The 25,572-nt window shown below is 35.5% G+C and overlaps 1 protein-coding gene across 4 annotated transcripts in view; it reads right to left on the bottom strand.

The window, feature by feature from the left end:
* Positions 1-25,305, bottom strand: part of MAP2 (microtubule associated protein 2) — a 278,816-nt gene extending 253,511 nt beyond the window's left edge. For all 4 annotated transcript variants that reach the window (XM_076005881.1, XM_020288234.2, XM_012751467.3 and 1 more), the window contains exon 1: positions 25,071-25,305. The gene's annotated coding sequence lies outside the window, so the exon portion shown is untranslated. The remainder of the gene's footprint in view (positions 1-25,070) is intronic.
* Positions 25,306-25,572: the final 267 nt, after the last annotated feature.

The raw sequence follows: 25,572 nt of genomic DNA, 5'->3' as shown, positions 1-25,572 counted from the left end.
TACTCTCAAGGCTAGACCTGCAAACACACCTATTTTGACTTCAAGGTGTTCTTTTGGGTCCTCAAATACTTCCACATGAACCCAGTGTTAGCTAAAATTCCACTAACCATCAACAGTCTTTCTATATAAAATTAGAGAAGGTTGAAGAGGAGAATTATAGACTCAGGTATGCTTTTATAAAATTCATTGACTCTAAAATATTGTGTGGTCAGCAACAAGGGTAAATGCTAACTAATATCAGGTTCTTTGTCAGGGCATTAAGAGGATTAGTTTGCAAGAGAAAAGCTGGCATCTAAAGATAAAGTCCTCAGTGAACACCCACCCCCCCAAAAGAAACTGGAGCTTAGAATTGCAAAAGGAAAAAAGATGTCGCAGACAGTTATTTTTAGCCTCCTACAGCTGTGCCTACATACACCCAGCAGCAAGTTTGCTGAAGATCTGTATTAACACTACAGCTCTATTTAGTATGTGTATGTGTCAGGGTCCAATTATAAAAGTAGGTTTTTGATGAAGGGATCCTTTAAACAGCTGTGGATAAGGCTAAGGAAACCAAGGAGGTATGTTGCAACAATCAGAGACTAGAAAAGTAGGAAACGGTTGCCACTTCTGGGCCATGGGAGCAAAGGGAGGAAACAGTGTAACCAGACTCCACAAAAGCTAGAGCCATGGAAGAGGTCCTGCCCTACCTACCTGAGAGACACAAGCATTGGGGGAATCTTAGCAGCAAGGCAGGAAGGGAAGGGGAAATAAATGGCTGGCCTTTCTCTTCTCTCACCTGCTGATCACCTATTCTTGTTCCCCATTGAATCCAACAGAAAGTCAGAGCAAACAGGAGCTGGGATGAGACAGACCCTTAGGGTCATACCTACTCCCTTACCAATGTAGATAAAGGCAGACAGTGGATGGGGGCGAGAAGCAAACAAAGAATCTTTTATAAACTTCTTTCCCCCTAAATATGGTCCAACTTCATTTTAAAGAGCTTTCCATATCAAAGGGTATATTATGGAAATACCAATGGATAAGTAATAATTATTAAGATTCAAATTATGTGAATTTGGATTATATCCCAAGGTTACCAGGCCAGTGGACATTGTCTTACATATGCGGCAGGGGAAATAAAAGATAAAACTCAAGTTTGCTAATTACTATGAGACAAACAAAAATGAATTCTGCCACAGAAGAAGAACTTAGAAATTCTAAAAATTATAGCTATTATATAGTAGCTTACCATTTATAATATAATTCAATTTTTATATGATCTGCCCACTTAATAAGCTACATCGAGGTGATTCCTATTAACTTCTGATGTTTTAAATTATTGTAATGAATCAAAAAAATCATAAAGTAATCAGACTTTCTAATGAGATATAGTCCTTAATCAAATAGCAGTTTTGAACGTTACACTCTTGGATGATATGTAGGATACTTAAGAAATATAAAACATGACCTCCATCTTCATTACAGACATTATGAGGAACATATAAACATACTTGAACACAAGCAAATAATGAAAAGTTTGTTATATTCAAGCACTATGTGATACAATAAAAATATGTGGTCTCTATCGCAGTGTAGGAAGTTGATGTTAGAAATTCGATTTATATTTTTTTCCTAAGGAGAAAAACTACAATGAAATATTACTAGTATTTAATATGTAAGTTGATTTGGTCTATATGTTAAAAGCCACTTATTACCAAAACCAAGTGATAACTTGGTTATTAGATGGTTTCTAATAAAGGGAGTAAGAGGAAGCTTCCAATTGTTCATTACTCTTAGCTTATTATAATGTAAAACGGTTTATGTGTGCACAGGTCAGTAGATGTAAGGGGTTAACAGTAGATGTAAGGTGTTAACTTAAACAGTCAGTTACAAAATGAATAAGTGACTTAAAAATTTCCCTATACAGAAAAAGCAAATGGAAGCCAGTAACAAAAGTGTACACACATACAGATACATACATGCCAATAAAAATAGTGTCTCTAGCCTCCAATACAAAATATTTGCAGATAAAAACTGTGAAAACTTATATAGATCCAATAAGAAGTCAGCCAAAGAAATCAGAAATCATCAAGATCATTTACAATATAGATTTATATCTGAAACTATTAATAATGAAACTCATTTAAATTATATTTTTCTTTAAAATGTTAATAGAGCCATTGTGATTTGCAAGATATTTAAAATTATTCTTTATGTCATGTTAAATTCATTACTTTTAATTTCTATTTTTATATTTATAATATACATGATATAGTTCTGAGCTACAGGACTTTAAAAGATATAATAAACAAATTAATATGCATTTAAGGCAATACATTCATTACTGTTTTAGCAGTAGGGTGTGCTATCTAAAGATTTTGAGATCACTGGTATAGACTATGAAGGTGGCAGGAGAAAGAAAGGGAAGACATTCTCTGAACATCCTGTTTTCTGAAGTGGCCCCTCTCAAGTATTTCTATAGTTCTGGAATAAGGAGCATGACAGTTTCTTCCTTCCCTAAATGCTTGTGTCTGTCAAGCCTGAAATAGTTTTTTGACTCCATTGTTCCTCCTTTCATTTAAAAGCATACATGCTAAGCAGCTACTGTGATCCAGCCAGTGATACTGCTGGGTGATACACTGCTAAATAAGACTCAGGGAATTTATAATCTAATGGTTGGGGGTCTCCACTTGCCCCTTCAGGCCAAGGTGTCGAACTTGGGAGAATGATATACCAATGCCTAGAAAAAAATCAAGCACTAAGTCAAGGTAGACCTAATGGAAGCAGGTACAAGACTTACTGTGGTTAGTTCTGGGACTACAATAATGACATATGAAAGTAGGCTTTAGGTATGTTGCCCCCATATGTCTCTAGTCCCAAAACTACATTCATAAGTAACAACGGTATGTGGGTGGCTACCACATGGTATAGAAGTTAAAAGGTAGCCCCCTTCCAAAAGACATCTGCTCCCTAATTCACAGAGCCTGTGAAGTTACCTTATTTGGAAAAATGGTCTTAGCAGATGTAATTAATTTAAAGATTTTGAGATGAAGAGATCTGATGATCAAGATGGACCCTAAATCCAATGTCAAGTATCCTTATAAGAGACTCACAGGGGGTATTGGAGAGATAAAACAGGAGAAAGCCATGTGAAAATGGAGGCAAAGATTGGAACAGTGTAGACACAAAACAAGCCAAGGCAAACCAACAGCTAATAGATGTTAGAAGAAGCAAGGAATAGGATTTCCCCAAGCCTCTAGAGGGAATGCAGTCCTCCAAACAACTTGATTTCAGAAGCCTGGCATCTAGAACTGTAAGAGAATAAATTTCTCTCATTTTATGGCACAAGGTTTATGGTTATTTGCGACAGCAGCCACAAGAAATTAATACAACCAGTGAAGACTATCTAGCCTCAGTATGCAGTCCATTGATGTTGTTCTACTAATCCCTGGGAAGTAATAAAAGTAGGTATTATTAAGGATTCTGGTTGAGAGGCATGCAAGAAGGATGGCTGCTAGCTTTAGGGTCAACAGGAAGGGAGAATTACTGAAATGGTCTTTTCATGGTAATAACAGCTACCTATCTTCCAACCTCAAGTGACTATGTGGTGGCAGTTTTATGTTTTATATATTTATGCATGTAGCCCAAACGTTAACAATGGACTTCTTTATTTGGATCATCTTCCAGGCTCAATGCCTCATTGAAATCTACTGGAGTACTGCTGCTGTAAAAGAGTAGATTTTTCTTCTAGTGGTTGTGCATTACATGGTGGGGGAGAGACATCTGATGTTATATTTTAAGGCAATACTTTCCAAACTTTGGTGTCCATCTGAATCAATAGAAGCACTTGTTAAATGTAGTAGGTGTTGAGGGAAGCTTAAGAATTTATATTTCTAACAGGCTTCCAGGTAATGCTGGGACCACTATTGGGCATAATTGCTGTAATAGCATAATTACAAGTTATGAATTGACCATTTACCAAAGGGCTAAGAAGCTCTCTACTGAACTTGGCAGTCCTTGGTGTGTCTTTCTTAGCTAGAGCATGGAATATCTTCCACCATCCTTTGAGTGATCAGGTCTTAACTGGTCCTCAGTCTCCTATTTGGAAGTACTGACAGGATAGGTCTCTCAGACTTACAGAATCAGGAAACAACTGACACTGGCTTAAATAATCATCTGTTAAGTGATCCTTGGAGGTTAGTAAAGTCACTAGGTATAGTCTCAAGAAGTATATAACTATCTTCTCCAACAGCAAATGAGAATGTCTTTTGAGACTCTCTAGACTAGATGGTATTAGTTCTTTCTCTGGCCACTTGAAATTTTATGAGAATTTTTCCACATGAATGAGAGAGTTGTTAGTAAGATGCTAGTAAAGGAGACTGTAGTAGCTTGAGGTTATGTAATATATTTTAGCCCTAGCAAAGCCATAAGGGTGAAATTCTGAGAACAAACAGACAAACATGACATATAACAGGTAATTTAAGAAGATGTGGCTAGGAAAACTTCACTGGTTCAAGGTAAGCTAGTACTTTATGGTTTTAAGAAAGTAAACTCTTTCCTACAATCAAACTTGAAAGCATGTGAGCCACTAAAAAGCCACACTTTTACAAAATAGAAAGTTCATAATCATTGAATGTAATTTCACTTGGAACTGAACACAAAGGGTGTTTTAATCCAGCCACCAAAGAAAACCACAATCTCATGTCCATGTAGAACTCAGATCTGGGAGAAAAACAAGTGCCCTACTGCTTTCCTATAGATACTTACCTAGTCACTAGTTCCAAAAAGAAAAAGGTGGGCCGTGGCAAGCTGGAGGTATGCCAGAAGAAAAGAATTCTTGGCCTTAGAGATCCTAGGTAGTCTTGAAGTATCTAAAATACCTAAGTAGGTAGTGTCTGGGGAAACATCTGCTATTGAAGTAACAGTGTCAAACCTTTGAAGTTTTGGAAAACTAATGCAGCTCTTTAATTCTGAACTCGGATGGGCCAATTAAATGTCAATAGAGGGCCAAAGGCTTCAAAATCTGCAGCATTTACTCAATTTAAACACAGCAGTAGGAGGGTGTGAGGTGGCAGGCTGTTTGAGTCTCTCTATTATTGGTTCCACAATTTTAAAAAAATTCCCATAATCTGCGAAAACCAAGATGTACTTATTCATAATAGGGTGGAGGAAAAAGCAAGTTGGAATGTCCTTTCCCTCCTACCCACTTAAATAATGTAATTTTAGATGATTTTGGTGTTACCATAAAATTTTTTCCTTGGCTCATTCATGTTTAGGCAGTTCTAGGTTAATCAAAATTTTCCACCATTTAAAATTTAAAGTCTGCTTCATTTTTATTTATTAAATACCCAACCTTTCCAAAGTATTAATAATTTAATGTAGGAGCTCTATTTTTTTCAAAATTGCTGGTGGTGGGGAGGAGGGGCAATAAATATATTCAAACTACCCTTGGGATCTTTTTTTAAAAATAAAAATGGATAGAAATATGCAATGTCATATTAAAGCTAAGTCAAAGGAGGAAAATATCCAAGGCACACCTTGATTACAACTATAGTAAAACTGTTGACTAGAGGCTTACGTGAATCTAAAGAAATCAGGTATGGTAAGCCAGAACCACATTCTGCAATGTATGTATTTGAGTCAAAGAACAGAACTATGGTTAATAAAAAGTAAGAAACTGCATGCAAACTGACACTTCTCTTAAATAATCATATTTTTTCTAAAATCATATCAAGCTTATGATCATATTATAGCAATAAATTGAATAATTTTAAATAATTACTCCCCCAAACCTAAATATTTTCTAATATTTGTGTTTGGCACCTTGCAGGCAAACCTTGTGATGGAACATTGATTTTTTTTTTTTAAATGGTATTTTATAATGGGCAGGAAGTATAGGTACTTAGGTTTTGATTGTCATAAAACATGTGGCTTTTTGTTCATCTAGGTTATGGTATGTTTTATGGTCTATGGGCAAAAAGAAAAGAATTGCTATGTTTCTTTGTTGAGTTTAAGCCCACATATTATTAAAACATGCTGCTTAATACCTCAATGCAAATTGCTATTATGAGTAATTTCCTGGGAAGATGTGGGTGTTTGAGTGGTTTGCCAATGCTTCTGATTGTTATTCTCAAGTTTGGTCCTGTTGGTAGAACATGATTTTCTTGATCGTATTAAATAAGCCACCGTAGTTAAGATGTTACATAAAAATGACATCTTACTCTTAATACAGATTTATCTATGTGCCCAACAGGATCTTGTGTTCTGAGTGATTTTTAATTTTCCATAAGAAACAGGAGCACCAACTTTTCTCTTGCCTCCACCCACATTTTTGGCCATAAGTTTTAGATGAGTTGCAATTTCTCTGCAGAAAAACCTGTGCCACATAGCTTTAGGGTTTTAAGAACACCCAAACACTGAAACCATACTCTGTCAACCTATTCTGAACACTGGTTATCATGTAGCTTTTACTTTCCTGTGGTATTTACTTTCACCATTGCCTAAGGAGGAAATTACATTGTGTATCCCATGCAGTCAGTTTAAAAAAATAAAGGTGAACTTAACCTCTCTCTTGTGAGCATGAAGACAATCAAGATTCTAGCATGTCTATTGCCCATTAGGAGTGTGAGAATAGGATTGTGCTTTATTAGTGGTTTTTAATATTACCTAAATATTAGAGCCATTTTTAAGTGGAGCCAATAAGATATTAGTTGATTAGGTATCATGGTCTGAATATTCTTATAGATTTGAAACCAAAATCTCAGAGATCCAGAAATAATATTTTCTAATTCCAAGAGTTAAAACTAAATAATTCCTCAGAAATTTATTACGATAGAATCAGGAAAAAACAATGTAGCATTCAAATAAAAAGGATGGATGGCCCATGTCTTTGTCAAAGTAATGATGATGAACCATCATCACAGCATCTTGACTTAGACCTTTAAAAATATGATGACCAAACAGCTCTTTTTGAAAGTGTGGGATTTTATAAAATGTTTTAGGATTTAAAAAATACTCCTTTAGAATTGCTCCCAATCAAAAATTTTAATCGAGAAACCTAAGTCTCAATGATGACTCCGTTTGAAAAATATTGATTATAATTAAATTCCAAGTTAAACAAATAACTTACATATTCCTGTAGTAGTTACTGTAATGAGACTGAATAATACTTAAATTTTCATTTTCCTTCTAACAAACTATCTTAAAGTAATTTTACTAAACTGCAGCCAAAAATTTACTTCAAATCTTGATTGGAACTATCAATTCAATCCAAGTTCTAATTTTACGCCAATAACTCTGCCTCCCCATAAATGACAGTGACTGGCTGGACTTAATTGGAATATATGTTTGTATTTCACTTGACAGTCCCACATAGCCATCATACAAGACTTTTAATTATAAGACACTAATCAGTACTGCAAAAATGTTCACTTATGTAATGTTTTGGCATAAATCATTAATTTCCTTATTCATTGAGACTGAGTAGTATAAATCAATCCTTGAGCAAAGACAAAACATATTGAATGAGATAGACATATCAATTTCAAATTTTGGTCCCGAGACTTAAAAGACTGAAATTTGGAGGTCTTAATTTCCTGCACTAGCTTGAGACAAATGCCATAAACTTCTGATCACTTTGCTAGTGTTAATGGTTAATCTATTTGGTAAATAATTTATTGCTATTAAATCAAGTTAACCTAAGAAAAACAATATAAATTTCAAGCATACTGGATCCTTGTTGACTTAATGAAATACTAGTATCACTGTCATTGAAGCAGAATATTTACTATAACTATTATACAAAGGAAATCTTATAATAATTCATTGTCAGTACTTGAATAATATATTCTTAAAACTGGTTTTGCTTAGAGGTTTGCTGAGTGTAAAAGATTCGAATGACGACAAATGTGGAGACTGAACCCCATAGCACATTCCCTTGTTAGAGAGGGTTTTAACTCATTTCTTTCCCATCAACACTTTCATTCTTATTTTCCAATAGCAGTATTGAAACATTTTGGAAAGTGCTGAATCTTCATTTTTGATGAATTCACTGAATACTGAACTCCAATGCTGTGCCTGACATTGTGCTACCATTTTTACATAAGCTCCCCATCACAGTTAATTCTCACAAAAACCCTTTGAGAAGGGAACTATCTCCACAGTAGAGGTGCAGACACTGAGGCTGAGAGGCTTTAGTTTACCCAGGATGGGGCATAATAATGGAACAATTGGTCTTTGGGAGTGGATGGTGAAGAGACTGGGAGCACAAATAAGGAAGCATGATAAACTGTTTGACTAAAGTTAGCTCCCTAGATGGAAACACAATGTAGTAGACAAGCACTGATTTAATCGAAGTGATCACTAGCAAAAGCTAAGCAGAACTATGAACCAGCATTGTTGTTCAATTCAACAAACAATTATTTAGTGCATAGTATATGCCAGGCACTCTGCTAGAAAGTGGATTTATAAAAATGAATGTGATATCTTCCTACAAGAAGTGTTAAGTATCCACTGGGATAGAAACACAAAAGCTGAGCTGGTTTTGAAAGATTAAAAGCAGCTAGTCAAGAAGGAAAAAAACCTATAATGGGAAGAACAGAGCAAGTAATGCGTAGAGACTATAGTAGTTTGGTACTTCTGAGGCCAAACCTATAGGCAGGGAGTGGCCAAAAAATCAGATTAAAGAGATAGCATGTTTCCAGATTTGCATGGCTTTGTATACTATATTAATACTGACAGAAGGATTTTAAACAGAGGAGTGATCTGGTTAAATCTATAGTTTAGAAAGATCACTCTACCTGCTATAAAGGCTGAATTTTATTCAAAAAGATCAGAAGCAAAGAAATCAAATGCAATATTTCAGATGAAAAGTAGAGAACAAATTCAGTGAGAGTAGATATGAAAAAGAAAGAAATATATATTTAGGAAATATACTTGGGAGTCTAGGATGACTTTTGGAATAGTTCCACGACCTAAAATGGGGACTCTCAGGGGAATGTTGAAATAAGTTTCATTATGTACATATTGAGTTTCAGGTGCCTACAGGTCCCCAGTGAAGCCACCTGGCAGGCAGTTAGGTGGGAAGAAGCCCAAGCTGGAGATACAGATTAGGAAGTAGTCCGAATACAGATGGTTGCTACATCCACTTAGACAATGGAAAAGATTAACTGGTAAAAGTATATATAGAACGACAAGTCATGGACCATCACAAAACGCTGGGGATAGGAGATGGGGCGATAATGCCAAAATTTAAGCTGGTAATTACACATTTATTTGCTAATAAAACTTCTTATTATTTCAGTCATTAACTACCATCTGGTCTTTAGTCATTTGGACACTATGAAAATTGTTCACTAGCCCATATAATCTTTATGGTGGTACAAAAGGCAAAATCATTGATCAATGTTTCATAGCAATGTGTATAAGGCCCCTACACTCCCCAATTTTTGAGGTTATTTTACTCCCTCAATTTAATTGATCAGTTGTGTAAAAACCAATTATAAATCAATACATTTACAGTTTTTTCCCCTCAATGACATTTTGTCTCTTCATTACAGAACTGTGACATCTGATTGACATTAAATATTAGGATTTAATATAAACAGTCAAATCAACATATCTGTAGGACTTATGCATATCCTTGATTAGAACATTTGGACCTTTCTGAAGCACTTAAATTTGAACAAAAATATAATAGAAACTAATTTATTTGTAAGAATCCTCAAATTTGAAAGATTTTATGGGTTTTTGTCCTATAATTAATATAGAAAATCCTGACCAAACTCATGCATAATCTTCCTATTTTGTTCCCATGTGGTACTGTCTGCATTGTACTAAAAGACCTCTGTTTTGATTCATAAAATCACATGAATTGAAATGCAATTCATGCCAGCACTGTGGTTGAATTTACAGTCCTGCTATAGTACTGATGCAGTGACTTTCTAAGTTCCATGCACAGTTATCTTGTGATTTGGATTCAGGCCCAGCAGAATTGAAGGCCCATTCCTCAATTAATTCAACTGCTAAGTGTTCTAGACAATCCGTGGGTTGTGTCCACTTAGTTCCTTGTAAATCACTTCCCTCCCAGCCTTTCACTTCATCATTCGTGACTTGTGCATAGGAGGAAATCTCCCTAAATCCTTTTCTTACTCTGATTGCACTGGGCATTGTCTGAAAGGAATGGCTCTCATTATTCCCCTTTGATAATTTACATTTTAATTCTAGTTCCAAAACAGCTGGCCTGCACTTTGAAAAAGAGTACAATAAATCCTTTGGGCACACCTCCTTCTTTCCTTCTTTTCCAACGCATTATGTCTGCCAAAGGACTTACATTTGAAGTGGAAGTCATTCTCGGAGAATTTAAATGGATATTTATAGATCATCTGCATACAAGAAACTTAAAGGATTTATGAGCAAATTTTTATCCATAGTAAGTCTGATGAATCTTTTTAAGACATACTGTACAAAGAAATAAAACATTTATCATGTATATTAGTGAATAAAAACATTTTATTGCCATTCTATTACAAAATGGCATTCTTTATTCTGTATTCTTTTTAAAACCACACCAGCTACAAGAAGGGTGAGTATAATCTACAAAGTATGTAAAGTTTATCTGCCTTTTCCCAAAGCCTTGTGTCAGTATCATCTTTCCAATAGCTCTGATTATGTGTATCATTACTTGTACAGTTATGTGCTAAAATCATCATTTTACTACATGGCCATAACTGATGACTGTAATATATATGATACCCTTGATTCAAGTCATAAAATGATTATGTGTTGAAATCATCATTTATGGTCATTTATCAAAATGATTATATATAACCATATTAAGATTTGGCTCTTATTTAAGGGTATTACATACATGTTTCCTCCCCCAAGTGCTTTTAACCCGTTAAGTTAGTGATATGATAAGTGTTTATCTACAACCTGTTTAGCTACTGAAAGGATGTGAGGTGGCTGTCTCTCTCAACTGTGTAACAAGCTGCTAGGAAACAGTATTGTCTTTTTCTTTGTACTGCTAATGTGGCTTACCACAGTGGGGGGCTCATAACCAGTTCTTAATAAACATCTGCTGAATGTAAAGTAGGTGTTCACAATGGATAGATTTGTTTCCTCTGAACGGTGCCTCATAATTCCAACCCTCCTCTATGACATTCAGCTTTCCCTAATAAAAAATTTTATCTGTCCAGCATTTCAACTACTGCAGTCTGCTGAGTGAATAGCTAGCTAAGGTGATTAACTATTTGTGTAAAAGTGTGAATTAATGCAACGTCTTTTCAATCAACCATAAAGTGAACACAGTCTTAAAGACAATTAAATTTATCTCCTTATTTTGTAGGTTAGAAAACTGAGGCCCAAAGAATCAAATGACTTTGTCAAGGACTCAGTAAGATGGTAGAGTTATAAGGCTTTCTGTGTCAAAGGCAAAAATTAAACATTTTGGACAAATGGAATTTGGTTTTTGTTTTCGTTTTTTGCTTTTTAGAGAAAGAAACAGTATAGATTCCTTGAAATCTTACCACTCAAAAAAAAGGAGTCAGCATTTTCTTTTGGCATAAGATTAAACAAGTTTTATTAAACTTTTGGGGCTTCTAAGTTTGTTTTCCTAAACCTGTTTCTTCATTTATTTAAAAATATTTATTAACAACTCTCTATATCCACACAATTGGGATATCATGATGGATAAATAAGAATAAAATATTTTTGTAGGTACTTTACAAACAAGTAAACAAATATTATCTAGTTCCTACAGTGTCATGTCCCTACTTCATACATGAAATTATTGAATTTTTAAAGATAAATATTTAAAAAGTAAACTATAAAAATGTACATGGTATACATACAATGATGTAGAGTGCTAAATCTAAACGCATTGTAATATAATAGTTTTTAACTTATAATAAAAAAATTATTTTGTGGACTATAACAAACCACAAAATAAATAAAGGTTGGTAAGATGTTATTTTCATTTACATCCTCTTTCAAATAAATTCAGTGCATTGCCTACATCTATTCAGACTATATGTCCTGGTACCAACCACTGGGATAACTTAACATTGACTTGAAATTTCATAAATCGCTAAGCTTTATATTCAAAAGGGCAGCAGTTGCTTCATGTTTAACTATTCACAAACGGCTGATGTGACACAGGTGATCAGCATCTCTTATGTATGGTACACGTGTCAACACTGCCTTTCTCTTTGGGGCTATAATTGTGACATGTACAGTATTTTGTTTATTCTCTGCCACTTTTTGAGAAATAATACATCTTTGTCCTAAAAGACGGTTTTGACTTTCATGATTCTTGGATGTGAAACAAAAACAAAATAAAACAAAAATTTGAGAGATCTTTTCGCAACTGTCCTAATTTTAAAGATAATGAAACAGGGGCCAAGGAGGTCATAATTTAGTATGGACTTAGATTCTTTTTCAGTATTTCCTTTATGAGTCAATGCAAAGACAGGTTGCCCTTTGTAAATAACACACACACACACACACACACATATTAGGCACCTTGTTCAAGAAGTATAGCTATTAATAATGTGAACCTTAGCAATAACGTGTAGTCATGGAATTAGGCAATCAAGTGTGTCGTTTTATAAATGACAAATAAAACAAAGCAGCAATGTGGGCACATAGCAATAACAGCACAGAATAAAACTGGAATTATACAAACCGATTGATATGATATCCCCCTCTACTCTCCATTTTATCCTCTCAAACCTCAGAAATTAAGAAGAAACTTTTTAGATACACCATCAATGATGAGTCATTATACTGTTCATATACAATTTCAAATGTTTGACTTTTAAATCTTATTAACTTAAGTGCTGACAGAATAAAAATTAGTAAATCATTTTAAGTGTAATGTGAAATTTTTATTAGAGTTGGTATAGATTTTTCCAATAGGCAGTCTATTTTTATTCTATTACTACGTTGTATTGTAAATAATTACATAATACAGTTATGTCAAATTTGAAATATGGTCAGTGTTAACTACATCCTGTGTTTTGAATACATGTACACCTAGATTTTACGAAGATGATATGTAATAGTAAATCTGATCACCAGAGAACCCTGTCATTATAAGTTAAGATTTCACTCCATCTTGAGGACTCTGACATGAGTCCAGAAATGGCATGAATTAAGTGCCACTCTGTCTAAGCCAACAGCACTTTTCTGAGCAGAAGAATTTTCCAGATGTGCCTTGGCCTCAACCAGGGCTCCTCAGCTCAATAGTGGGAGTAGATTCTCCATATATTTATATAACCTTCTCTTCAGATCTAAGAATCTCTGAGATCCATAATTTTGGAAAGGCAATTGCAGCTGTTCAATGTCCTTTTCTCATTATATTTCCAGCCTGGGCACAATATTTATGACATTTAATGAAACCTGGTTCTTACTGTACCTATGGCCCATCACTCAAGATGTAGTCTGTGTTCCAGTTTTGTTGAAATGCAACTTGTTAAATTTCTAATTCTTTGTGAGTCTAAATGACACAAAATAATTACAGGAAAACAACTAATCTCAAATACAAGTACTGACAAAGTAGAACAAACCACTAACTATCCGACCAATAGGGACTTTCTATTAATAACTTACTTTTTCTTTTATGGTATTCTTCTATCTATTTTTCTTAACTTCTAAAGAAGAACATTGCCATTTTCCATGACACTCCCATTGATTATGCCTGAGAATCATTATCAAGTCTCATCTGATAACTTTTTTTCATCCTAACGATCATATGAAGAACTGAAGAACTCTCTCGTCCATTATATCATTTCTGGAATAGTCAAACAATGTCATTACTAGTTTAATGGAACAGTTAAAATTAGTCCAATTTTTAAAATTCCAAAGTATTAACAATATCTACCTATTACTTAATTAGAAGGCAACAGTACCATTTCATATGAGGGTATGTAAAACAAAAGAAAAAAAATCAAAACTCATAGTTCCTTATATCATAAGTCCCAAATTTTAGTTTGAAGTGAGAAAATCTCATGTAGCATTATTGAGAGAAAGAGAATAGTGCTTAATTATCTGAATATTAATCCTCAGAATATTTTCATGATTGTGCATTTATAAAAGAGAGAAAAAAATTGGGTCTCAGAATCTCCCTACCGCTGGACCACTGAGTCCTAAGGGTTGAAAAATCACTGGAAAGACATTTTTGTAACAACAAACACAGCAAAAGTTTCAGAAACAACAAATCCACCTCATTTTTTTTAAAGAGTACAACGGTAAAAGATTTAATAAATGTTCTCTAATAGTACATTCACACAAAAGTTACAGCTTATTTTTGAGAAAATTATTACAGTTGTGGAAACTGAACAATAAGAGCAATTAATCTGTCCTATGATTGAAAAGCCATGTCATTTTTTCCTTCTGGAAAGTAAATATACTGCTCTAGTGATATTGCTTGAAAAAGTTAGTATGTGAAATGTACAGTATAGGTTCTACAGTTACTTGAAGGGGGACACAAATTTATCCTGAGATTACTAGATGCCAAGGAAAAAATGGAAATACAACTAGTACCCATATGATAAAACTACCAAGCTAATGGCATAGGGAAAAACCTCCAGTTTCTAATATGCTCTGACTTGAGAGAAATCTAAGATTCCACCCAGAGGTACTCATAAAAGGAAATATATAACTGTTGTCTTTACATGCTCTTCATGTATTTATGACCTTTTAAAAGTAAGGTTGTTATAATTTTAAGGATATTTTATGAATTCCTGTTCAACTATGAAAATATATGCCAGGCTGTGGAAAACTACAGTCCAAAGGGCAAATGTGACTATCACCTGTGTTTGTAAATAAAGTTTCATGGGAACATTGCAATGACCATTTGTTTACATATTGTTTATGGCTGTTTTCTCACTATAACAGCAGAGCTGATTAATTGTGATAGAGACCATATGGGGCCCACAAAGCATAAAAAATTTTCTATCTGGCCCTTCAATAAAAGAGCTTGCTGATCCCTACCATATGATATTAACTATAAAAATACTAAATACTTTTTGATGTAACTCTTTAAAATTAGAAATAAATAACAAAAATGTGTTTTAATCTCTTGAAAGAATCTGTTAACTTGTGTATCACTGTGTGTGTGTATATATATATATATATACACACATACCTAATTGATTTTAAATAACTGTTTACTTAATTAATTTGTGGAGTCATGAATTCCATTTCCAGTATAGCCTAGAAATCAGAAGGAATTAAATAGAAATTAGTACTCATTCTTTTGCTTTATTTTCCAATGTCACTGTCCTTTTAATAATATATATTTAGCATTAACATGACGTAACCCCAATAGGAGCCTGTATTTTTCACGTTTGACTACATTTCTGCATGGCTTCAGACTTTCACCCCATCTCCATCAGTATCACACACTTCCATTCTTCGGTACTCATATTTTCATCATTGTGTGTGAAAATGTCTGCAAACACAGATTCTAAACAAGTCCCTTAGTCTCCCATGCTAAATAAATTGGTGTCTCTATGACACACCAAATGTAGAAATTCTAGACCTGCCATTATCTAGCCTCAAATTTGTCTTACTAATATTAATACATCACATTCTTCATATCATTCCCCTGGTCAACATCCTTTACTGACGCTGATGGCCTTAGGATGAAACCCATCAGTGCCACTTTTCTCCAAAAGGAACTTTTCATTACAGACAATTTGGTTTGCTTTGCTCATTGTCACTTCAGTGCCTTTGCTGATGAAATGGTCCTACCTAGGTGCATTTTCCAAGCTCAGCTACATCATGACCCCCTGCTTCACATGCTACTTCCCACATAAAATGTTTCACTTCTGTACATGGTGGCAAATCTCCCTCCTCTGAATTTGCATAGAACTTATGGGACATACAATTCTTTACCGTTTATGTTTTTGTGCATTATATTCTTTTTAGCACTAGTTTTATGTCTTGTATCTCTAATGAGTATGTGAAGTTTTCCAATAGCTAAAGAAAATGACACAATCAAGTTACATTACAGCATTATTAGATCAGGTTAACAAAAATCTACTCGTTTCCACCACTGATTTCTGATTTTCTAAATTATTTCTCTTTGTGATTTAACACATTGCTGAATAAGATATGGATATGTCTACAGGGATTTAGAAAATATAATTAATCTTTGAAAACTTTTATGAAACTCTCAAAAAAATTCTGCTTTTAAAATCTCAAAAATCAGAGTACACTGTAAGTCATAAAGAAGTCAAACCCTTTGTCAGGGTCAAGAAGACCCATGTGGCCTGATACCTGCCTTCTGCTCTTACCTACTGTCCCATTACTCTCTACCATCTTCGTTAGACTTCAATGTCATTGGGCTTCTATTTCTCAAATATACCAGGCTTCTCTCTGTTTTGAAGCTATTGCCTCTGATTTGGAAGCTCTTCCTTCAGCTATTCCTGTGGCTGGCTACTTCTCACTCCTCATACCTACAAAGGCAGCCTATCCCACTTTAGCCAAGCTCTATCATGTTTTTATTGTATATTCCCTATTGCATTTATTTGTGTCTGAACATTTTACTTGTTTAAATGTTCACTCATTTTACTTACATATCTACAGTATACTAGGGTCCCAATAATCACTTGTCAAATAAATTTTTAAAATATGAATAATAGGCCATGATCTAAGAAATGCTTAGGTCATACTATCTTGATATTCAAGTGGAAGAGAAACACAGAGTGACTCCTTCCCAATGAAGAACATCATTTACTAAAAGGTATTATTTTAATTCTTTACAGATCATTTAAATTTTCAGATTCTCAAATAAAATAAACCACACCTAAGAGAAAGAATATAAAACAGCTTATCTTAAAAGATCATACCTGATGTGTAATTAAGATATTTTTTTTACCTGTATTTATGGCTCTAAATAAAGACATTTCAGGGGAAGACAATATGGACAACCAATTCTTTCACCAATGTATATGGAAAATATCATAAGAAATTCTGTTTCATCTACTCAGTGATAAAACAGTCACTCCAATTCTGATGGGTGATTAAACATGTTCATCTGGAGAATTAGGACATACTATATGGCATTCTCTAACAGAATGGTGACATTCGGATTCTTTCACTCTAGATAGTGGTATAGTTTCGGTTATCAGCAACTAGGAATATGTTTCTCTTTAAATATTTAAGCATGGCTTCTGCTTAATTTCTTTCTTCCAAGATGCTCTTCATGCCTTTCAAATATTTGTCAACTAAAGACTCTATAATTCCTAAGCAGTGTGGGTGCAGGTGAAGCTCTACTGAACACAGTAACCATAGCAACACCCAATTCTTATTTAATTTGCTGCCTCCTTGGAAGTAAAAAAAAAAGCAAGCAAGAGGGATGGAGCACTGTAGGCAGAGAAACAGGAAGGCACAGAAGAGTAGGGAGGTATACGTGAAACAGACACGGAGGCCCACAGCTTTTCTAGTTCACTTCCTTTTAGCCAGAAATGTGAAAGTTGGGGGAAACACAAAAGGAAAGTGATTTTTGAAAAAAATTCATGGTGCTATAGATCAGAAAAAGCGTTCAACCTGGCTATTTTTGTTGGATTTCCCTCCTACGTAGAACTAAGTTTAAACACAGACTCAATCAATCTGGAAGCATCAGTATGATATTAGTTCAAGCTCAGAGAAAATCTCCTTGGCTTTCCAAGTCCCTTGAGACTGGGCACACATCCCCAGAGTTTAAACTTTTATCTTAAGAGATCCAAACCACAGGAATGGCCCTGGAGCAGGAGCCTTGTGTTTCCTGGATCAGATTTAGTCTCAATGCTTTCAGTAGTATGCTGGTTGGAATGGACCCGGAATTCTGAGCCCTTCCCTGTTTTATATTCATGTGAAAGTCACAGTTGAGTCACAAAATTGGGTAGGTGTGACTGCTGTCTCACTCCACCCTTAGCTCAGACAACAGAAATACAATCAGAATAGGAAATAGAGAGTGAAAATGAGATGGGTCTTCAAAGGTACCTCTTACCAAGCATTGAGTTTGAGACTGAATTATTGGGTCTCAGGCCTAGTTCCACTACTCACTACCTTAGGAAAGTCACTTAACTGCTGTGTCCCAGTTTACTTATGTGTACTCCAGAGGTTCACAAAAGTTGCTCTTGGCAACCCTTCTCCCTTATCAAACATCCTATGATATAACCAGCAAGTCTTGAGAATTGATTCCCCTTCAGTGATGGTGTAGGGTGCAGAAGTAAAGAATACATTTCAAAATATTCAATGTCCATTTCTCAATTTAAAAATTAATTAATTCATTATACAAAGAATACATTTAATGGCATTTTTTATGTTTCCAGATATGTAAGCACACAAGCCCTTTAAGCCAGTAATTAATAGGGCTACAAAGAGCTACTTTATTACATAAACTATACATATATTAGGAAGTAAAAAAATATATTTAAAAAAAAAATCAGTTTACCCATTTTCCATAACAACTATTTTAGTGGAAACCTTTTTTTTATTACAAATCCTCATGATACCCTTTTGGGAAAGGGATGAAATAAAGGAGTAAGAATGTCCGAGATTGTGCAAAGCTTTCCTAACTTCCAACTTTGATATTGACCACCCACTTTTAATGTGGTCCTACTGTGGTCTCTCTAACAAGAGAAACAAAAATCATGAAATTAGTGACTGAGTTTTAAAGCTTTAAGAACTTAAACAAACAAAAACAAAAATAAAACTGCTCAGTTTCACCAAAGGCTACTCAATGTACTATAATAATTTATATTCTGCAATCCAGGAATGAGGCAAACTTTGAGAACCAATGGCCAAAGCCCATCCAAATAAACCCCAGGTCATAGTTGTTTTGTTTTATAAGAAATTCAACTTTCAATAAAATGCTTAGTATTTTATGTTTTCTTGATGGCAAAATTCTTAAAGTTTCATCAGTCCTGGCTTCTGCTATTTAAATGAAGATAACCCACATTTTCGATGTCAAAGCAGTGCCACCTGCACTTCTTAAAAAATAAATTTAAATAGCCAGTATTTCAACTAAGGACATTTCGATCAACATAGAGATGCCCTGATTTCAAGAACAAGATTTAGCTTTATTATTTGATTTTAATAACGAACAATGGAATCTGGACTATGTTGCTTCAAATAGAAAAACATAGTAATACTTTGAAATTTATCTAAGTCAATTTTATTAGTGAATACATAGGTTGTTGCTTTTCCTACAAAATTATATTTAAGACCAAGTGTTTTCATGTGGAACCTCATAGCATAGTTTTAAATTTTCTTTAAATCAACTTGTTGCATAACAATTGATCCCAACTATGAAAATAGCAAATATACAAAACACTAATTCTGTCTTAGAAAACACACACACACCAGCACCACCACCACCACCACCAGCACCAGCACCACCACCATCATGTTAGACCTTTATGAAAAACAAGGTAGACAAAATTGTGGACTAATAAGTTGTTATAAGTACTATGATTTCATGTTCTTATCCACTGAGCAAACATATTATATGCTACACATTGACAATTTTTGTTTAAACAATAAATAAGTAAATATAGCAAATTAAAGAATCAGATCTTTTCCTAGCTATATTAGATGATACATTAAAATAAAAAGAATGCATAACTGAATCCTAAAAACCTTTTTGCTTGTTTTTCAAAGTGGGCCAGAATAATGTAGTGTCTCACATAAACACCAATACAAAATGGGCAGTATATTGTTTAAAATATTGTTCTGCTCAAAAATGAATACTCTTATGGAAAGACTAAATTATAATTCTGAGAAGTAAATTATCCAAATAAAATAATAAAATTTCAAAGCTGAGTATTATTTAATTGCTTTAATGCCAATCAAAATGATGCTGCATTATTCTTTCTAGTTCATAAAATAAGCACTTTCTCATACTAATTCATTATAGAATTTTAGTGTCATCTATTAACAATACAGTGCAGTAATATTACAAATTTTATAATACAATGCAGTAGCCACCTATAAATCCATTACTACTTAAATAAATGGAAAGGGTTCATATTGCAATGATTATTCTGTCTCAAACAAATGGAGTCTGTTTGCATATTTACTTGGGATTTTGCTTTAGCTATAAGGCACCTAGACAGTTAAATGATGAAATATATCCATGGATATTCAAGCACTGTGTTTAATGATCATTTTGAGGTAGATTCAAGATGTCTGATGATAATGTTGTACACAGTAATGTAATAAGGAACATTTTACTTAAAATTAAATTAATTAAGTTTAACAATTACTAACTGACCATACAGTAGTTCATACTCAACTTATTATTTCATACCGATGAAATCAGTTAACTAGCCTAAAATGAAGACCATGGAATGCCTGACACATAACCACTTTTACTAGCCAATTTAATTTTTTTTTTTTTTTTTTTTGAGACAGAGTCTCGCTTTGTTGCCCAGGCTAGAGTGAGTGCCATGGCGTCAGCCTAGCTCACAGCAACCTCAATCTCCTGGGCTCAAACAATCATTCTGCCTCAGCCTCCTGAGTAGCTGGGACTACAGGCATGTGCCACTATGCCCCGCTAATTTTTTCTATATATATTAGTTGGCCAATTAATTTCTTTCTATTTATAGTAGAGATGGGATCTCGCTCTTGCTCAGGCTTGTTCTGAACTCCTGACCTTGAGCAATCTGCCACCTCGGCCTCCCAGAGTGCTAGGATTACAGGTGTGAACCACCACACCCAGCCACCAATTTAATTTTTAAAAAACAACTGATCAAACCATTTTATTTGGTGTCAGGTGAATAAAACAATAAAAAAAATCAGTTGGCTAATCAAATTTTTCATTTTGAAAAAAATAGTTATATAGATGTACCATTTTTGCCTACAGAATTTCTTTAGAGTAATTTAAAGAAGGCTAGTGAGGACACACTGAGATGAGTAACTATAAAATAAGGGAATAAACTTGGATACAAATTAATGGGGAGAAATAAGGTAGTAACTTTTCTTTTTGAGTTGGAAAAATCTTTTTGAGGTAGGAAGTATTACCAAAAATTGGTATGTGAAGAAAAGATTGTTCATGCCTAGGGATATAAAAGGCAAGTTCAAAGAAATAAAAAAAAATAGGGATAAAGAGCCTTGAAAAAGAGAAGTTAGCACAACACTTCATGTTAAATGAGAAATACAGATACAATGGAAAATGAATTTCAAAAAGAACAACAGGCTATATTTTCATTGAAGCTCTTTATTTTGTTTAAATGTCCATGAAATTTTACTATGATGATAAGTAAAAAGTATCACACAGTACTAACACTCAAAGGAAAGTTTATCTCTTGAACAGGAAAGATCAATGTTCAAGATTAGATCCAAGATGTTGTTCATAAAAAGTGAACTAATTGTGTTCACATTGTTTTAAAATTTTTTAATTCACCTAATCACTACAGAACTGCTTCCAATAAGCACTTTGTATAATTTTTACAAGGACACACCCATGATTTTAGTTCAAAATAATGACGGGGTGTGAAGGGGACAACATATTACACTGAGGTAGAAAAATAAAGCATTTTTTATTATCTTCCCTCTCTACCCACTTAGACAAAGGCTCATCTCTATCCTACATGGATAAATATATATTGACAGTTGAAAATTTGCTTTCATTTCTCATCTTCCTCTATACTCACACGCCCACCCAACTTTCACACAGACCCTTTCTTCATTTTGGCCTTCTGGAAACCACATTTTAATTTGTAGTCTATTAACTGCTTCTGGTGCCTGGAATCAATTCCTGGGACTGATAATTCTTTAAGAATATTAAAAGTTGTTTCCCATAAGGAATAAATAAATAAATGGGAATAAGGGCTCTCCTAAATGAAAGGTAAAGGCCAGATCTGCATCATAGAGTAATAGTATCAAAACCAAAATACCTAGAGAATAGTAATTCTAACATTCAAATATCAAATTAAAAAGAATGGTGTAAAGGGGGAAAAATGATGAAATGATCAAAATACTGCCCTTACATGAAAAGGTTTAGATTGAGTAGATCAAGAAAATGACAATAGTAAAGATATAAAAAGAATAAAAGTAGCAAAAGGAACTAACATATCTGAGAGAATCAAAGAGTTCAAAGAGTTTATTAGCATCTTTAACTCATTTATACCAGAGACAAAAGAACATGTGATTGTTTCAAAACTGTTATTTTCTTGTTCATGCATTTACTAAAGACTTACCTAAATGACTACTTTTAGCATTAAGGAGTATAGTATTGATCTGGAGGTGGTGTTATCTTCCACTGTAACTGTTATTTCAGATTCTTTATTTTAACCTTCTAAGAGGAAATTAAGTATTGAAAAGAATTCAATAATCAGTTACCAACTTGAATACTAAAATCCCCAAGTCAGTTTCATATGGTTGGTCTCACATGGTCATCAATGAATCATTTAGGGGTGCCTCTATTGTCATGTAAGCAAATGTAATAAATATTTAATTTTAAATGGCAACAGTGCAACTATATTTGTCAAAAGCATAACAGTCCAGTCTGCTATCTAACTGCTAGTAAAATTCAACACAAAATATGTGTGCCGTAAGAAAATATGTAAAAGTACACCAACGAGCATTTTTCTTCCTCTTCCCTTCTGACATTTAGGAAATTTGCAAATTGGTTTAAACCAAAAGGGGTAAAAGAATGAAATTATTCCTTCAGGCTTAGAGGACTCTTCGCCAAGTTTCATTTCTGGCTGCATATTTCTGACCAAGTTCAAGATCCCTGAAAAGAAATACATAAAAGAGAAAATATCCCTTTAACCTTAGCAGAGCAACATTAGTAGAGGCTGCTATGGGAAGAGAAAGGCTTTTGCCCTGAGATGGGTGTGCTCCTGGTGTTTGGTTTCCACTGAGAGGATGCCTGCCCTCTCAATGAATCTAAAGTACCTACTATGATGAGGTAATGACTGTGCCGGTTTCACTGGGTCATGCTCTTTCAGCACATTCTTTCTCCCTCTCCTCCCTGAAGAAGGTGCTGTAAACAAGTCATCCTGAGAGAGAGTTGCTGCAGAGAATGAAGAAATCCTAAATTCAAAATTCCAGAGAACACTGGCTCTGCTACGGTAGTGTAGACATAACTAGAAGCCCTAAAGAAGTGCAGGTATAGCTAGAAAGAAACAGGCTATTTGATAAGAAGGGGAAAATAATTAGGGGAGCAGAGGAACAAAGAAAATAAACAATAATATAATTAAAATTTATTTTTTAAAAGGAAGCTTTATTTTTAAGTTAATAGACATCCATATGTATGTTAAAAATTTTATACTCATGGTTAAAAAAAGAAAACTTTGGAAATTAAATAATATTAAACTGTAAAATATGAAAAATTAAAATAAAGGACATCAAGCAGATAAATACCAATTACCTCTGATTCTAAAGCCACATGGCTCTGATAATACACAAATCATGAATGCAGATGTAAACTCATGATTTAACAAATTCATAAAGATTTCTACCAAAATACAGACACCTATTGCCCAGTCAAAGAAGTGTTTTTTTGTGTTACATGCAAGTGAAAGACTGTAATCTTCCTCTTGGGCAGAAAATAAAAAACGTTCTAAAGGGCTTCTATTTATTAATGTATTTTCACTGCCAAAAAATATATATAATTGCCCACAGTGAAATGACAGTCTGACAGAGCTATGCATTTGAACTAGGCTGATACCTGCAGCTCATGCTTGGGACATTTTGCCTAATGTGGCTCACATAAAAGGCTTTGTTCTCCATCGCCTCACTGTGGTTGCAAACCTCAATTTCAGCTTGCAGTCATTTCCTCTCCCAGACTGATCATTTTAAAATAAATTATATCTTCAACATTTAAGTTAATTTCTTACCAACATTCATCAACCCCTTTGCCTCACACCCAAAATTATATACCACCCAACAATATTTTTTTGTCTTGCACTGCAGATTTCATTCACAACATATTTTCCAAACCCTCAAAGATAAAAAGATCTGTCCTTTAACCACTTCCTTTTGTACCATGCATCTAGTGTATTATATATGTGTGTGTATACGTGTATGTGCATGCATTTAAACAAAAACCCTTCACACCAACTCAATTTTAAACGGTCTATGTCCTGTAGTCATTGTATGTACTAAGGTCTTAGAACAGATGGTACACAATTGTCACAAGTGGGCTTGTTGCTTTAATGGAAGCTTTTTATTTTCTGACAAAATTCTGAAGCCCCAATGCCAGGCAGAATATCATCAATTTCCAGTTTTCAAGGATGTTTTCTTTCTGTCTTCATCCGCTTTACTACCCCTCCTCCCCCACACACACCCAAACATACACCTCCCCACTCCTAGCCCCTCACACACTCTTTCTTGAAATTTCCATCTTTAAACAAAAGATGAGGTTGGGTAAGGAACGCAGCCAGCACTGCAGGGCCCCCAAAAAAGCCTTTTATCGAAAGAAGGAAAGAACAGATGCAGTGTAAACGCAGCTTTCCACCGTCATCATTTAAAAAGAAAAAAGATTATGTGGAAGCCCAAGCTCAAGCAGACTCGTTTCTTTGTGCCCCGCCCTCCAACACGATCAGACATGGATTTTTCATTTTCCTAAAATTATAAATATTTATGAGTCCTCTTCTCCCAGCTGTTGCTGGAGGAATTACAGGGGGAAAAAAACGATTTGAATTTGACAAGGCTTGCCTCACTCGTTCGTCAGTGTGGCAGTTCTCTGCGACTGGGTGGACAAAAAGAATTCTCTAGCTCCAATTCCTCTCCTCGCTGTATTTGTATAATTCACTTTCCTTCCTTCCACAGTGCAGGTACTACCAGCGCTCGGCACACATATTCTAACCTGACGGAAGTTCACAGTCCTTTCACAGTGGTACCTAAGAAGGTCACTCGCTCTCCTACAGATACAGAGCCCAGGTACCAGTGCCTCCTGGAGAGCCAGGCCCGCAGCTTCCGCCAGGTGCACGACTGGTCAGCTCGGCCGGCTCCCAAACTGCCCGCTCCCGGGTCACAGAGGGCGAGACGCGACCCCTCCCCACGCCCGTCTCTTTCCTGGCTGAGGCCCCCTCCATACGAGGCAGGAGGAGAGGCGCCCCGAACAGAGGCAGAGGTGGGGACGGATCTCCTACCTGCGCGCAGAGCCGGGATGCAACCGCGGCCGCCGCTGCCACAGCTCGGGGACTTGAGCTCACGTTCCGGGAGACGAAGTAAAGGGGAAGACGGGTTAGGGGGAGAAGGGGTTGAGGGGTGGGGGAAGGAGGAGAAGGAAGAGAAAGAAGCTGAAGGGAAGGGAAGAAAGAGAGGATGCTGCTGCTGCTGCTGCTGCTGCCCAGAGCCCTTGCAGCCCGAGCGCCCGTCCCCGTCTGAGCGCGGAGCCCCAGCCGCCGGCTGCCCGCGCGGCCGCCCCGCCCCGGGCCTTCCTCCCCGCCCCGCGCAGGTCCCGCCCGACTCGGCGAGCCTGTCGGCGGCGCGGCTGGGCTGGCGCTGCCACCGCCGCAGTGTCCGGGAGGGGGAGCTGGCTGCCCCGCCCCTGCCGCAGCCCGCCGGGGCCGGCGGGGTTGGGAGCCTCAGAGCGCCCCGCCCAGCCACGGCCGAAGGCGGGCGCGGGGCTGCAAGGACCCGGCCTCCTCG

Source organism: Microcebus murinus, chromosome 8 (assembly GCF_040939455.1).
Source record: "Microcebus murinus isolate Inina chromosome 8, M.murinus_Inina_mat1.0, whole genome shotgun sequence".
NCBI lineage: Eukaryota > Metazoa > Chordata > Mammalia > Primates > Cheirogaleidae > Microcebus > Microcebus murinus.
This window is presented reverse-complemented; position numbering and strand designations above follow the sequence as displayed.